Source organism: Amphiura filiformis, chromosome 10 (genome assembly GCF_039555335.1).
Source record: "Amphiura filiformis chromosome 10, Afil_fr2py, whole genome shotgun sequence".
In the NCBI taxonomy this organism is placed as follows: Eukaryota; Metazoa; Echinodermata; class Ophiuroidea; order Amphilepidida; family Amphiuridae; genus Amphiura; species Amphiura filiformis.
Window position 1 is genome coordinate 52552344 of NC_092637.1, and position 16996 is coordinate 52569339.

Below are 16996 nucleotides of genomic sequence, written 5' to 3' on the forward strand. Positions count from 1 at the left end.
TGATAATAGAGTAGAGGAATTGGATCGGTTTGAGTGCTCTATACATAATGATATCGCCGTATGTCGTTTAGCCAACCATCGTTTAGGTAAGGTCCTTCGCAAACCTTGTGATACTCTAACAGCATAATTATATCTTCTTAGTATAAGTATCAAAATATTAATCACCGTAGAACATTATTGTTATTTGTTTTGTCATCAGCGATATAATATCGATATGGATGCTAAACACTCGACATATGTGATTATTGAGGCGTTTGAGATTGTGTTTATGTGACTTGGCTCGGATCAATGATTTGATCGTATTTATCGTTGTGAGCGAGTTGTGAAGTAAGCGGAGCCACACTTGGCACTCGCTCGCTCGCTCACTGACTGGATATATTGGATAGGATACAACTTGTTTTCACGTATTGAAAATACTTACTAGGAAAAAACAGGTAAGGAATATTAAATTTGTCATCTTTGACATGTTCCCTTCATGTTTGCTGTTTTCATGTGCTTTGACTACATGATGAACCGTCATTGTCCACCAAATAATAGGTAATTTTCTATATGAACACGTATTGAGATCTCTGTCACGTTCGCTTTACAAACTTTTTTTCATTTTTGTTTTACTTATTGTTTTTGTGTCTATTTTAGATATTAGTTCATAACACTGTTCAGCGTACATGTGATGTTTTTTTCCCCGCGTTGTTGTATGATTATAATTTTGACTAACGGTTTAACCCAGGGGCTCCACTCATGTTGATAAATACGATAAATACAGGCCTCAACTTTAAGATCAATACTATGACGCCATTGAAAGCACAGCATCGTTCTTACTGCCGGATTTGAGTTCGTTGATTTACACCCATAAACTAAAGAGATATATGTTTTTCTTCTATACAACCTACTTCATTGCATGGTTTCCTTGCAACAAGTATATCTATGAGCGTGTTTATAATGGGCTATTCCATTTGAAATCCACACTACCCCTGTGGAAGATTTTGGAAATTTCTTCCACAGAGGGAGTATGTTTTTCAAATGTAATTAGTTGGGGTTATAATCATTTTGAAACCCATACTCCCCTGTATTATGGCTTTACCTATATCCTCCACAGCTGGAGTGAGTATTTCAAATGGAAGTTACCCAATTGTCTATTCCATTTGAAATTCATACTCCCCCTGTGGAAGATATTTCCAAAATCTTCCACAGGGGTAGTGTGGATTTTAAATGGAATAGCCCAATGCCTATATACGGAAAGATTATAATACAGTAACAATTGATTTCGTAGTACTTATACGCCAATATACGCTAAAAACCGGATAATCTGGCTCACTATAAACACGCTTTATGATAGAACCCGGGTATAGAACAATGTTATTTATTCCGCATAATTGCGTGTTTATTAATTGAAATTCAACTCATCAGATACATTATTATGACTGAATAGAAGTAACTGTGATATCATAATAGCACTTCATACACTCCTATATCAAAGCAGCCAATCAGAAAAGCTGTTAGAAAAGTACGAAACATGCATTGATTGTGTATATTGTGCACTCCGCGTACTGCGAGCAGTGTTTCGCGCGCGTTCGCGTCGCGTAGGATTGATTCATTTTTCGGGCGGGTTGATGCATTTATATTTGCTTCTATTTTCCAACATTTTTTAGTGATAATACGTTATAAAAACAGAAAAAATTATGGTTTTTTTTTCTTCTTCTCGTGTATGAAATAGGTTAATAAACGTATTACTTGTTCCTCAAGAAATTAGACAAAATGATGCACTTGCGCTGATGTTGATTTCTGAGAGTTCTAAATCGACAAAAATAAAATTAGTTACGGTTTTTTTGAATTTTAGAATATTTGCTTCGTTTTACAAGTATGAGTCCAAAAGGATAAAAATGTGACTTTCTTCAACTTTTACCAATATTTTGTATATTTTAAGGTATATTTTTAAAACGAAGAAAAAATTCTAAAATTTGAGAAAACTGTTTAGAACACAAATATGCAATTTTCGTCAATTTAAATATTACAAAACTAAATTGCCATGGGAAATCAAATTTGCCACTTTTCTCAAAAACTGATCATTTTTGCCGTGCTAGTTGGATTCCTTGCATCATTTCCTTTCTGAAAATGTATATTATATGTATTTATCATCATCACTTTTAAAGATACAATACAAAACAATGTCTGCGTACCATCTTGAAGCTCATAGTCACCGATATAATTATTATATATTTTTCAACATTATAAAAACGAAATCCGCCAAACAATTATGGAAGGATTATGTAAAACAATTCATAATTCATGGGATATAATGCCGCTGTATCTCGTTAGAAGAAACATATTACACAAAACCATTATCCTGACTTAAGGCAACTGTTATGGTATATTAATTATAGAATAGAGTTTTAGTGGGAATTAATATTATAGAGGAGTAGCACAATTTTCTTTTGAATTATCATAATGTATACCTAAAAAGACTTGACATATTATAATATGCTATACTAAATAAATTTGAATGCAGTTTCAAACCTTTCTCTTTAATCATGGATTGTTTGTGCACCATATTTTTAAGTAATGGTGATTTTGGCATGAAATTTGGCGTCATTGGCTTTCAACTGTATCATTCGTCTATTAGTGCGGGTCTGCGATTTCCTCATAATCAAAATCCATATTTCTTCGACGAAATTCCCGATCAATTTTAGACTGTGCATTCATAGACAGCGTCTCCTGAGATAGTACGGCGGCGAGTGGTGACTTTGCTCTAATTATATGCGAAAACATACATGTAGTATTGGTACATTTGAAAAACATTCTTAAGGGTATACGAGGTATTGTTGGTCGAAGCAGCCAAAAAAAGTCGAGTTTCATTATCTGAATCAATATATTATTGAAAAATAACACTTTGGTGTTTTGCGAAAGTTCATTCTACAAATTACATACTTCGAAAACTTGCTTAATTTATTGTTATTAATGAGTTATGAACGTTTTTACAAAAGTGTTGTTGTTTCAGCCCTCTTTACAACATAACTCAAGAACCACAGGACCTACAAAAGTATATCTGTGATATTTGAATTCTTCTACACGCTCGCTATGAATTGAGCAATGCAATTGCTAAAGCTCACTACCATTCGCAAGATGCTGTGAACTACTTTTTTCCCTGCTGCTTCGACCAACAATACATCTTATAATCTTAACCAATTAATGGCAATGACTTAACCTTAAGTTGCAGACCATAAATATTAAAAGATTATACTAGTATTTCCCACTATTTCACCAAATAAATATGTCCTTTAAAAGGTATTTCCTTAATCGACTATCAAAATTTGTACAGAGAAAATGAAAAAGTTAAATTTTTATTTTGTTTTCAAATTTAAAAGAAGAAAATGTTACGCACTTGGAATTATAAAAGTGAAAATTGACGGTTATGAATGAGGTTAATAACTTTGCATCGGTTATTTTTAGCTCAACATTGTGCTTTGGACCTCGGAATTTCCCTCCATTAAAGGGACCCTTGAAAGGAAACCATTATTTTGTATCAAAATAAAACGCATGAAATATAGAATCAATATTTTAAAAAACTATATATTTTAGAAATAAAAATACAATGAAAACAATGTACTCCATTTACCCCCTTCCAACGCCACATCGCGAATCATTGATCAAAATAGAAAATCTTTCTCTGGGATACCAAAGTGCCGCAAATCAGAAAACATCATCTTCCTGTTGATTGAATCAAAGGCTTTCTTGAAGTCAATGAATGTTATAGTGAGTGGGAGTTGTTAACTATGGAAAGCCTCCATGATTCTACGGAGGGTATATGTTTGCTGTGCGCAGCTCCTGCCTGGTCTACATCCGGCCTGGTTACTTCTTATTACCGGATCAACACGGTCCCTAATTCTATTCAGTAGGATCCTATTATACACCTTAACTGTAACTGACATTAGCGTGATTCCTCTATAGTTTTTATTATATACTGCGCCAAAAAGTATCCTTACACTTATAAAGTGTAAGGATACTAGTTCTATAGAACAACATGACATTGACAAAGGATGTAAACACAAAATTCCAATTCACACTTACCATGCCCACAGTACTGCAGTACCATGCATCTCAGATAGTGCAAACGAACAGTTTGCTTCAGAGGATTGATATTTTAGCAATTTTTTTAAACCTCTCCTGTATAAACTGCAAATTACTGATACTATTTTATATTTGATATATGTGATGTGATCAAGAAAAACCAGTCGGAAGTCGGAAATATTGATTTTTGAAATATAGTCAAACAAAGGATGTTTTTCCTTTTCTTTCCTTTTGTTTTGGAAACTCTTTAACTGCTCATATCTTTTGAACTAGTTGTCTGAATTCAATGGGGTTTTCTTAAAAATGTAGCTTTTCAAATGCTGTTTATCCTATAAGAAAATTAAATATGTCCGACTACAGACTTATTTTGCTTGATCACACCACATATTTGATTAAAAAACTGATACTTTGTATATCAATTTGGATTATCATGACATCATTGGACGTGTTGGTATTTAGTCAATCGTAACATCTTACTGAGATCAATGGTATTTTGTTGGCGTAACATCTTCCTGAAATCAATGGTGTTTTGTTGGCATAAGTCAGTCGTGACATAATTCCTGAAATCAATTGTATTTCTTGTGATTGGTGGTGGCACTAATAATAAGTACATAAGAGGACTTTCTATGTGAAATATAATTAGATTCACCATTGCCCACTTTTTAAGTGAAATATATTTGAGATTAGTCTATTCCCTGTGATAAAGAAGAGTTAAATAAAAATTCCATTTAAAAGGGAATGTCGAATTCGATATTATCACAAAGATATGGGTCACGCATATTCTTGGAGAAAATTCATGGATACCATTCTGTGTAAAGTATTGTACTTTGTACTTTGTAAGGGTCTTGGAATAAATAAAGAAAGGAATAAAGAAACCCAGCGCGCTAACCGATTTCGCCACGGAGGAACTTACAAAACATGTTGATTTCAAAACAAGTATATGCAATATTGGCAATACAGGCTGTTATGATAAACAAGCTCGTCGCTTCTGGAATTTCGGACGTACCCATGGCAAAAAAACTTCGTTTTTGCAATAGTAGCTTCAATTTGGAGTAAAACTGATATGAGATAGCAAGTGGCAAAACGTTGAGAAATTATGTAGGTAGTAGTAGGCAAAATTAACGTGTCACAATTAAGTTTTCGATAATATTACAAAACAGTTTTGGCAGCAAATTTTCCGGTTATCCCGTAAAAACAACAAATTACGGGATAACCGGAAAATTTGCTTCAAGTGGTTTCCCTGTACTTTTACGGGGATCAGTAAAATTACGGAATTTAAATTTTACTTTCAGTGTGTTTAAGTAGGATTAAAGTCTGAAGTACAAAGTATGACGCGGACGTACGCATTGTGCCGACTGTGAAGGCACGCATACCTGCAGCAGAGACGCAGCACTACGCACTGTTTACACGCTGTATACACTTTGTACTTCAGAGAGGACAAACTGTAGTGGAGTTAGTGATACACATGTGTTCGAAGTATGTATTATGTGGGGGTGGGTGTGGAGGTAGGTAGGTGTTTCTAATCACAAAAAGCTGTTTTGCTTACGGCTGGTTCTAGCAAAATTACGGGAAATTTTGAAATACGGGCGTCCCTTAATTTACGATCATTTTTTACAGTGCACAATGTGATACGTGAGGCACCATGGATCAGAAAGTAGGAAACGTTGAATCATGATGAAGTCATTTGTTTGTTTGTTTGTTTGTTTAAACGGTCGCTCCGTGTAGGACAAGCTTGGGTCCTGATGGGACCAGGCTCAAACAAAAATGCTCAAGCCAGGCTAAAAAGCCCATATAAGCATGCTGGCCTAACCTGTATGGAAAGAGAAGTGAGAAACAGATTTGAAGACAAAGAACAAGGAAAAGAATGCCACTCCCAACAATCAAGTTAACAAAATTTTACTGTCAGCCTTTGGGTCAAGAGAAAGGAAGTGCTTAAGGTTACTGCCTCTTTTGAGGTTTTGAGCAAAAAAATGGGATGAATTTGCCACATTAAGTATCAAATTTGGCCCAGAAATAATCATCGGAAAAATAAAAGTTATACCTCATCTTAAAGGTAAATGCTTATATATTATTATTTTCCCATTGTTATTTTTATAGCCTTAATCAGATTTTCACTGGAAGCCTATGACTTGGGTCCCCGCTCTCACCACTCGCTATTTTATTTTTGGACCGTTGATATCATACCATACTTCACACCGATTTCTCTACCAAATTGTAGGCATATGTCAAAGATTCCACAATTACATGCTTGCTATTTTCTTTCTTGACCCATATTTTTTATTTTAAACTAGCTGCAATATATCACTGAATCCTACTTAAGCCATAGGTACACAGTTTGTATGTCCAAACTACAGCAGTGATGAAAAATAGTAACATTTCTTGCCACCATTCTGCCAAATCACACACTTTTTCAAAAGCTTCCGTTTCAATCATTTTTGTGATTCAGGTACCTGTATTGCCATTATGTTTCAAATCAGTTCTAAGTTTACCATCTTAATTGTACTCACCATTTATATCCCAAGCAAAATGTATACATCCTTTACATTATATCCAAATTCAGGTTCAAGAACAGGTTAAATAGACCAAATCTCAAATGTCTCCAGTCATATAAAAAGCACATTGATTTCAAAATGGTGCCCAGAATTGACCTCAAGTATTTGACCCACACAAAAGCCTCATTTACAAGTCACACTATTGACAACTAGCCATGCATACAACAGTACAGTAATGAATTCTTTTGAAGGTTGGTGAAGAGCCTAATCTTTCAAGTCAAAGCACTTCCCACAAATCAATGCAGTCAATACATGTGTGCTGATGTGTGACAAACTAACATGTATTATAATACACTGCTATTTAGATCAAGAGGTGTCAAAAGCAGGTGAATTGTGGGATGGTGTTCAATAATGCTGAAACAGGGCTGGTGTTATGTCATTGTCTGAATATATTGATTTTTATGGATTTTCTCTGCCTTGTGATAATACATTATTGTGAATGAGAGGGATTTGTATGCTCAGCTGTCTTAGAAATGTTTATGGCTGGGTCTGGCAATCCCAATTGCCCTCACCTAGCAACTGTAAACAACATATATGTAGGGTAAAAATGAATATACTACAATCATTTTTAAAAGCACTTTTTAGACACAAATTTTGCAAATTGAATATCTGAAGTGTTGAATACATTTATGTACTTCATAAATATGCAAAAATGTAAAACATGGACAAGTTGGATGGAATTCAAGAGTATGTATCCTTAATCCAATCTTAACTGCCACTCCCGCTGTTGAGAATTGTGCACCCTAGGGATGAGAATTATCGCGTGACGATATTGCAGACGATGCTGCCAGAGTTAGTAGAACTGTGGATTTGTCTACATATTATTGAACTGAAAGTACTATTTTAACTAATCAGAAGACATGTTTGAGGTCTGTATATACCCCGAGTTACCCATACCTCAAACATCAATCCCGAGGCCCCCAGCCCCTAGGGATTATTGAAGTCCGGGTATGGAGGGCACAAGTGGCGTGCCTGGACTTTTTGTCAGGACCCAGTGAGCATTATTTCGGCACAACCTTACCGGAATATCTATCTGCACGCGCAGCGAGCTAATATTTTTGAAGTGATAGTTGATACACATTGGTTCATTTCGCGTAAAGCGCGTGAAAATTTGCAATTTTACACTACCGTATATTTACCGTACGCAAATCATGGTGTTTACTCAATGTGTACGTATTTAAACAATATTAACTCTACTTCCTTTGAGTTGTCAGGGGTGTCAACGACCTGCAAACACAAAAACATTTTTAAAATATTTTAAATAAGTTATATTTTGGCTTTTGGTTAAGGTAAAAACGTTTTAATAACATTAAAATGTCGGGTTATATAAAGGTCATGATAACGTTTTAAAACGTTTTGTATGAAAACACACTACAACAATATGTTTTAAATGTTTTCAAAAATGTTATTGTAAACTATTTTTGCAAACATTTTGCCAAATATTTTGTCAATACTTAAATAACATTATGTTAAAATATTTGAACCCAGCAAACACAGAAATGTTCTTAAAATGTTTTTTTAAAAACCTTTTAATAACATTTAAATGTCGGGTTATATAAAGGTCATGAAAACGTTTTTAAAACGTTATTGCAAATATTTTGGGCAAACATTTTTCGCAAAATATTTTTTCAACCCCAAAATAACATTCTGTTTAGAATGTTTTGTATCAAGTGTTCAAGAATGTTTTTGGAATGTTATTAAAACGTTTTTATACCCTTTATATAACCCGACGTTTAAACGTTTTCTGTAAAACATTTTTATTTGCTGAGCAGTAGATTATCAAAAAATGTTTTTAAGGTTATGAAAACGTTTTATACTCTTAATATACCCTTTATATAACCCGACATTTAAACGTTTTCTGACAACCTTTTATAACCTTTTGCGAATGATGTCGAAAACGTTTTGTGTTTGCTGGGCGATGTTTAACTTCTTTGACACTGCGAGTATGAATGTGCATTCTTACGATTTGGGCTTTGCACAAAGCTGGTAATTGAAGCATATGCAACGGTACTTCAAGACTGATTGTCAGTATAAAGTAACCTATAGATTATATAAATTACTAAACACTGATTGTGTGTAAATGCATAAAATTATAATCCAGTTTAATGGCTCATGTTATCCAAGGTGATTCAAAATGAACAAAACAGAAATATTATAATAGGCTACACTGCTATTTTGTCTGTATTGATGGTGCTCTAGACTACCACACGAACCATGAAGCCGTGCCTATATTGCATGTGGTAGTGTTGATCATGGTGTAGGGAAATCTGTCACTCAATGATCCCCTTTGCTGAAATGCCAGCACTTTTGATGCATGGGATCTAAAGTCTGCACAAAAAGTAACTCAGCTGTTGTAAATACGCCTATAGATTCAGAAATAATATTTGTTTTCACAATATTTCAACATAAAAAGAAGGATGATTTATTTACGCGCATTTTGATACCCCATTTGTCCAATTTTGTTCAATATTGACAATACAGCAGTGTTTTGAAAGAAAAATATCCCAATTTAAAAGTTGCAGTTATTTGTATTGATTTGAAATAAGCGCGAAGATAATGGCGGGCTTCACGTGGTTACAGTGCTGGCTGCTGGCATTATAAACATTGATTGCTGTAAACTGCAACTTTTAAATCCTGGTATTTTTCTGTAAAAGCACTACTGTGTTGTTAATATTAAACGACATTTGACGAATGGGGTATCAAAATGCGCGCAAATAAATCATCCTTCTCTCTATGTTGAAATATTGTGAAAACAGTTATTAGTTCTGAATCTATAGGCGTATTTATAATAGCTGAGTTACTTTTTGTGCAGACTTTATATCCAATGACCCCTTTTTTTTTCGGACTAAAATAGTCTGGAATTGAAAAAATAAATATTTAGACGAAAATCAAATACCACCCAAGGACTCCAATTTATAGCAGTACACACCGACCACTACTTTTGGAAACAAATCCCCCATATACATACACCCATACACCTCTAAACGTGTACTCCGGCACGGGTAAGTCGATTTCATATGCGAGTGCTCCCATAGGGTAATAGTGGTAATGATAAGTTGTAATTGCAGTGGCAGTGTCAGCAGCATAACTTGCGACAGAAGTGATGCACTCTACAACAGGTCTTAAAATGCTAATGGAAGAGATATATGTGATGCGATCAAGCAAAATCAGTCGGAACTCGGAAATATTGATTTTGAGATATAGCCAAAGAAAGGAAATATTTCCCTTTGTTTCCTTTTGTTTGGGAAACTCTTCAATTGCTCATATCTTTGGAACGGGTTGCTCAATTTCAATAGAGTTTTCTGCAAAATGTAACTTTGTAAATGCCTTTTACTATCCTATAAGAAACTGAAAATTTAATTTTTCCGAGTTCCGACTGATTTTGCTTGATCGCATCACATATTGATGATGTGCTCGAAAATGTGAAGAATGGTTGGGCAGACAAATTAACCACGCATATCAATCAAAATGATCAAACCGGCAACATCAAGTTCACATGAACCGGATGCTGACCAATAAATTCCATTTCTCGACACATTCATCGTCAAAAAGCAGGATGGATCAATCAAATTGTTGATTTATCGTAAAAAGACACATAACGAAAAACATTTTGTTCTCAATTCACATCACCCATTGCAGCATAAACCACGCGTCATAAGCAGATTAATGAATAGAAAAGACAAGGTAGTCACTGGAGGGGGAGACAAAAAGGAAGAAGTACTCAAAATCAAAGAAGCTTTCAAAACATGTGAACGGGAGCAATCTGAAATCAAAGACAGTGATCAGAACAGACAGAAGATACATGTTGAGGAAGCCAGATGAGTAAAAAAGGAGACCAAAACACTCAACAGAGACGACGGATCTACATTCTTCCACATATTTATGACCAAGTCCTAAATCAGTCAGCCCAATCAAAGTCAGGGAGCAGCCGTCGCGTCGAGGTTTGGGAATTGGTCATTCAATGTGAGGAAGTGTCAAATGTTCGCACGAAACTCTCATTGATTGAAGTATGTAACATCTAAATTTTGAACTATATGTGTTCAAAAAGTTATTAGCTTTTTCAAGCTTTCGGTGATATTTTAGGGTCATTTACCAGATATATTATCCTACATGAGCTTATCAAGTCAGTCCGTCCGCCCGCAGAAAAAGTTCGTTTCGTCGCCTAATATCCTTATTTCGCAAGTACTGATAATATGCTAAAATTAACCACTCCATTTGGCCCCATTTTTATGCAGGATATATACCCGGGGATGAATACCAGGGCTATTTAGAGCAGAATCTACGAAAGGTGGAGTTATATTATAAAAACCTTTTTGAATAACCCTGTTGCTACAATAAGTCGTCCCAGTTTGTTTTTATTTACAGCCATATTATAACATTTCCATAAGAAATAGAATTGTATTTTTTTTGGTATAAAATTTTAGTTTTCACTTTCAGATATGTCCTCTTTAATTTGGCCCAAAACAGACGAGGCAATACAAAGAAAATCGCTATTTAATACCAGCGCCTATGTCGCCAATGCGAGCCACTCATTCGAACGTGAGTCGTGTCGATTCTTTTGATATGTCACGACTGTCCGCACACCATGTACGTATTATGTTATGCACATCGTGTACGCGTTCGACTAAATATTTCCATTCGTAATAATAAACCGCCTTATTAAGGGGGTACTACACCCATTGCATTTTTTTTTTGCGTTTTTTTTCATTTTGTGAAGAAATGAAAAACAAATTGGACAAAGTTTATCAAGCTCGCCTGTGTTGTTTCGTTGCTTATCTTTTATTTCATTTTCTTGAGCCGGTCTGTTGACCATCTAAACCTATACACCAATCCGAGAAGCGTTTACTGTATTTGGCTCTCTATTGACGGCAACACAGATGTACCAGAGCGGGAGATTTAATTCGTAATTCAATACTCATGATTGTGTATTGAATATCACTGTTGTGTACAATTCCCGGGTACAATTCTGTATAGCACACAATAAATAATGGATAGAACCCCCGACCTCGGGACACCGCAGTTTTACATCGGGGACACCGCAGTAATGGCGAAGTCGGATAGGTGTATAGAGCAAAAGAAACAGACAAAACAAAAACTTAATCTAACTGTGCTCATCATCATTCTAGTATTCAACATGTATTTTTAAATCATTATGATGTGAGCAAATTTTACGCCATATTAGTTTGTCCCTTGTGTAACAATTTAATCTTCTAATACCATGATTATCTTTTATTCTTACCACCGTTCCATGTGATGGTTAGCGTATTATCTGATTTTAAAGGGCATTCTTCATTTCCCAATTGTCAACAATTCTAGTTGTGCACTTGTTGTGACACACAGCCCTACGCCATGCATAAATTTGTCTGTGTCAATTTCCTTAAAATGAAAATTAAAAAAGGGAACACGGATTCGAACCCACGCACTTTGCTCTTAAAGCCATATTGTAACATTTACTGAGGAGCCCTCAATAATTTTCAAAATTATGTTTTTTACACGACTGTAATGTACTTTGGTAAACTAACATACCCTGCAAAATCAATACTTTAGGTGCTGTAGTTTTGTCAAAATCCGATATTTTGAATACGATGAAATTACGAATTACGATGAAAATATTAGTCGAACGCGTTTATAACACAGTACGTATATATGGCGTGCGGGACGGTCATACACACATCAAAGGACCGTATCGTAGCACGACCGAAGGAGTGACACGCATTGTCGTCATCGGCGCTGGTAGGTAGTAAATTCTATGTTTTTTTGCTTTACCTCAGTTGTTCGGCTCAAAATTAAAACGGGCATATCTGACAGTAAAAGCTAACATTTTATGGAAAAGAAATGTTAATCTATTTTTTATGGAAGTGTTATAATAATGGCTATTTGTATACATGTATCGAGCATAGTATGGACCGCTTGGCCACTACTTCATGAGTAGACATTTTGTAATTTGAAGCTATACACCACTCCAACTAGGCAGAAAACTACCATAAAAACGAAAAAAACAGTAAGATTTAACAGAGTGCGATGGAATTTTTTAATTTGTCAAAAAAGAGAATTTTACCATTTTTTCAGTCTTCATTTGCATTAAATCAAAAATGAAATATACCAGAGGCGATTATTATTGAAGAATGGAAGAATTGAAGAGATAGTTAATATTCATATATTCCTTTATATATACATAGGATGCTACAGTTTTAACACAAACAAGAATTTGTCTTTTAAAAAGTCAAAGTTCACGGATCAGGTGTACAGGACTTTGAGCTACTTTGGTATAACTTTCAAAATTCATATACTAACCTACCCTGTACTGATTTGAGGCATAAATGATACTCCTCGTCATCTGGAGCAGCAGTAGATAACATATTATAGGCATTCAAATGAATATTTTGTTATATGTGGCCGATCTCACACGTATTTGGACATTTTGTACGGGCAGAATCTTCGATACTGTCTACGTATGATCAATATTTACCAACCAATTGAAGGGGTGGGTGTAATAAAGTATAGGATTTCTTCAACAGACTAACTGTTTTGTTGAAATCATTCGTACACTTTTTACGCACAAACTGGTCACTTGTAAATTAGTGGGTTAGGACCTTTTTGCCCCAAGAATTCCATACTTGTTTCTAGAACTACTTATGAGATGGGTATTTCTTTGAAAAAAATATCGAATCTAGTCGTTGTTGATGTACGAAGCACATTCTCAATGATTCCAGATCGAATTGTTCTTCATAGAAAATCTAGGACCCCAGGTTTAAAGTCGGTAGCAATATAGTGCTAACCCACATTTATTTTTTGAAGAAAAACAGGGAACATAACATAGCTGTAATCATGCCAATAAGTTCATATTGGTTCAAAAATTACACATTATTTTACAAGTACAATATAAGGATTACTTTTTATAAAAATGGATTAAGTAGTTGTCCAATCTAAATGTTTTAACAGCAACTGATTTGAAACCAGTAACAAGTGCACCGAAAAGGGGGAGGGTTAGGATTATATTACACTCACCCCTTCAATATATAATACAAGTTTTTAAAAAGTATTATACGCAAAGTGAACAAAAATAAGACATGGAAGCACATACATGTTTCCGATTTTGAAATTAGCTGACAACAATGACTATGTTTTTGTTTTGATCCACAACCAGGAAACAAACACATTCGTTATCAAATACTGAAATCTACATGTAGCTGCAAAACTGCCTTTAGATAATTCACATTGGGTCAAAGTAAACCAAAATCATGTTATTTATAGAATTAATCATACGTGACAACATCTATCATAGTATTTATCCATAGAAGCACATAACATCAGAGTCAGTTGGAGCTAAATTTGTACACAAATATGAGTGCTGAAATTGCTTGTAGCGTTGGTCTACGTGAAGGTTTTTATAAATGTATTTTTATTTTATTATTGTTGAGATGATGTTATAATATATATTTATTTTCGATATGGCGAGAAGACGAGACGAGGAGCCTACCATTTACAGCAATAATGTCTGATTTGCATAAAGAATAGGTTCCAATTTAAATGTAAATTTTGAGCCAAACAAATGAGGTTAAGTGCATGGCACTGAACTTGACTGGTTTGGATCCTACCTTAGAGATCGCCAACAAGTCACTTAAGTTGGTGACATTGTTTCCAGTCCTGCTCCAGTAAACTTTGGAGTCCCGCAGGGATCAATACTGGGGCCCCTCCTCTTTACCCTGTACATCAATAACTTATCAAGTGTTATTACCCATCCTGACTCCAAGGTAGCATTATATATGCTAATGACACTGCTATTTTTGTCAGAGCTAACAATATCAGGGCCATTAATGACATTCTGAACTATGAACTCACCCATGTTGCTGAGTGGCTATAAACAACAACTTCCTTACGCTCAATGTTAAAAAACCAAAGGGATGATTTTAGGTACTGCCCAAAAACTTGCTCGTAAAGACATGGATCTTAAGGTCTACATCAATGAGTCTGTCATCGAGAATGTTGAAAAGTTTAAATACTTAGGTGTTTGGCTAGACCCGTCCCTCACTTGGTCTTCTCACATTGAGAAGATTTCAAGCTCTGTTTCCAAACGTAATGGTTTGCTAAGGCTGAGAAACATCTTGGACTTTGGACTTTCAAGAGGTCATAGGTCAAAAACCTTTGTTTTCAGGAAGTTGCCATTATTCACCTTTTGATGTAGTAAACAATACATTGGTATACTTTTAATTTCAAATATCACATCTTTTAAGTACCGGAGCCTGATTCTGAGCGAAATCATTTAGCGATTGCACTTCAAATTTTAAGGGCCTGTCAACTAGAACACCCTAAAATGAATATGTTTTTGCATTTTTAGAACAAGCAGGGGTGTGCCCGTGAACTGGACAAATGGCAACCTAAAAGCAATCTGGTAAAGGTAAAATCTGACATCAAAATGAAGATTGGTACTTTTATTAATCCCGTACTTTTTATGATACTGTTGAATCAACATGGTACGGCGTAGTCCATACATTAGTGTTACTTACACTTACAGAGCGGGTTTGTTTATTTGTTTGTTTGTTTACCTATATTGGGACATACGCTTGAGTCCATGATGTATCCAATGATCCAGACCTATGCAAAATGCACATGCAAAAGACATGCTGGCCTTTATAGTTATAAAGGAAGAACAAATAGCAAGAAATTATAGACAGAAACAAAAAAGGCCATAAACAATCAATAAAGGATAATGCTCTTAGCCCTTATCGAGAGATAATTTATATACATGCTTCATAGACATGAGAATGACCAAATTAGGGTATAAATTATAATATTATAATCCTTGATCATTTGGGAAGGGGGATAGAGGTAGAAAAATATTGTGTATACACAATCTCCAATAACGTTTTAAAGTATACATCCTTTCTGATTTTTGATCGTGTATACATGACCACTGACCATCAGCATTTGGATTTGGATTTGGAAGATACCTTCTCTTAAATAACAGTATTGCGAACCACCAGCATACATAACTCGATGTAGAGAGTCTTTCCTATTCAGAGGAAATATTGCAATTACACACCTTATTGCCTTTTAACAATAACCATTGACACTAGCACATATCAGAGAAGATGTAAGAAAAGGATGGAGAACAGAATTATATCCTTGAGATAATCCCGTAGGTAATCCTGTTGCACCTCTCATAGTCCTTTATTCTCAAGTGGTGGGTTAACCAACAATTAACAATGAGAGGAAATTCCTGAACCTAGTTCAGTTGGGGATGATTTGAAGTGACCGCCAATTATGACCATTTGATATTTAATACCAGCAATGTGAAAAAAAAAAAGAAATAATGTAGTGCCAAAATAATGTACCCTTTTACGGAAGGAGCAAAGTTTAACAAGTTATAACTCCGCTTCTGAAGTACGAATGTCAGCGGCGAATGTCAGGTTATTATTTCCCAGTCTTTAAAAAAAATTGCAGGCAGAGGTGGGAATCGATCTCGGTACCTCCAGGTTAAACAGCACTGTGGAAGACCAGTAAGCCAACTAAATATCTGTTGTGACATTAATCTTTGATATTGCTTAATGGAACAAATCGTGGAATTAAATCAGTAATAAAAGAAGTAGATTCTTATATAGCGGTCAAATTAGATAAAAGGGGAAATATTTGTCCCTGCTCTAAAGAAAATATAGGTTAGAAAATTATCAAATAAATTTAAATTAAAAATTGAGATTTTATATTTCTTTCTTTCACGAGGCGGACAAACACTGACAAACACTGTATAAGCTAAAATTCGACCCTTATCACTAGATCCTGTCATAGCTCAATGGTAGAGCATCAGACTGCTAATGTCAATATCGTTGGTTCGAGTCCTCCTGCCAGCAATGGTTATATTTATGATTTTAATACTACGCTACAATTTGTTCAATTTTTTTCGTTTGTTTGTTTGTTTGTTTGTTTGTTTGTTTGTTTGTTTGTTTGTTTGTTTGTTTGTTTGTTTATTTATTTATGTTTATTTATGTAAATAATTTGATATATTTGAAAGAGGTATTTGAGCAATTGAAATTTTGATTTTATAATCCTATGGGGTCATTTTGAACCCCATCCCCCCTCCCAAATTGCCAAACGCACAAAACCTATGAGTTTGCATCATACATATCAGTCATCATCAAAAAAAAAAAAAAAATTCTATGTATACCTGACGCCGCCGGCAGCCTATATTAATTTACTAGTCAACATTTGCATAGGAACCGCATAGATTGGAGATATACGTATTTATTAGTAATAGACAAGTAATATATATATATCGTGTGTTTGCGATTTATTCCGTAATCAATAAGTATGATGAACAAACGCATTTCTGGCAGAAGCACTCACAGCGTAGTGGTATTCGATCTCGACTGTTAATCAAAAGG

General features: G+C 34.9%; 1 protein-coding gene across 1 annotated transcript in view; it reads left to right on the forward strand.

The window, feature by feature from the left end:
• Positions 1 to 225: 225 nt before the first annotated feature.
• The window catches only part of LOC140163019 (neuronal acetylcholine receptor subunit alpha-10-like), a 321325-nt gene continuing 304554 nt past the window's right edge, over positions 226 to 16996 (forward strand). The window contains exon 1 of the mRNA XM_072186359.1: positions 226 to 434. The gene's annotated coding sequence lies outside the window, so the exon portion shown is untranslated. The remainder of the gene's footprint in view (positions 435 to 16996) is intronic.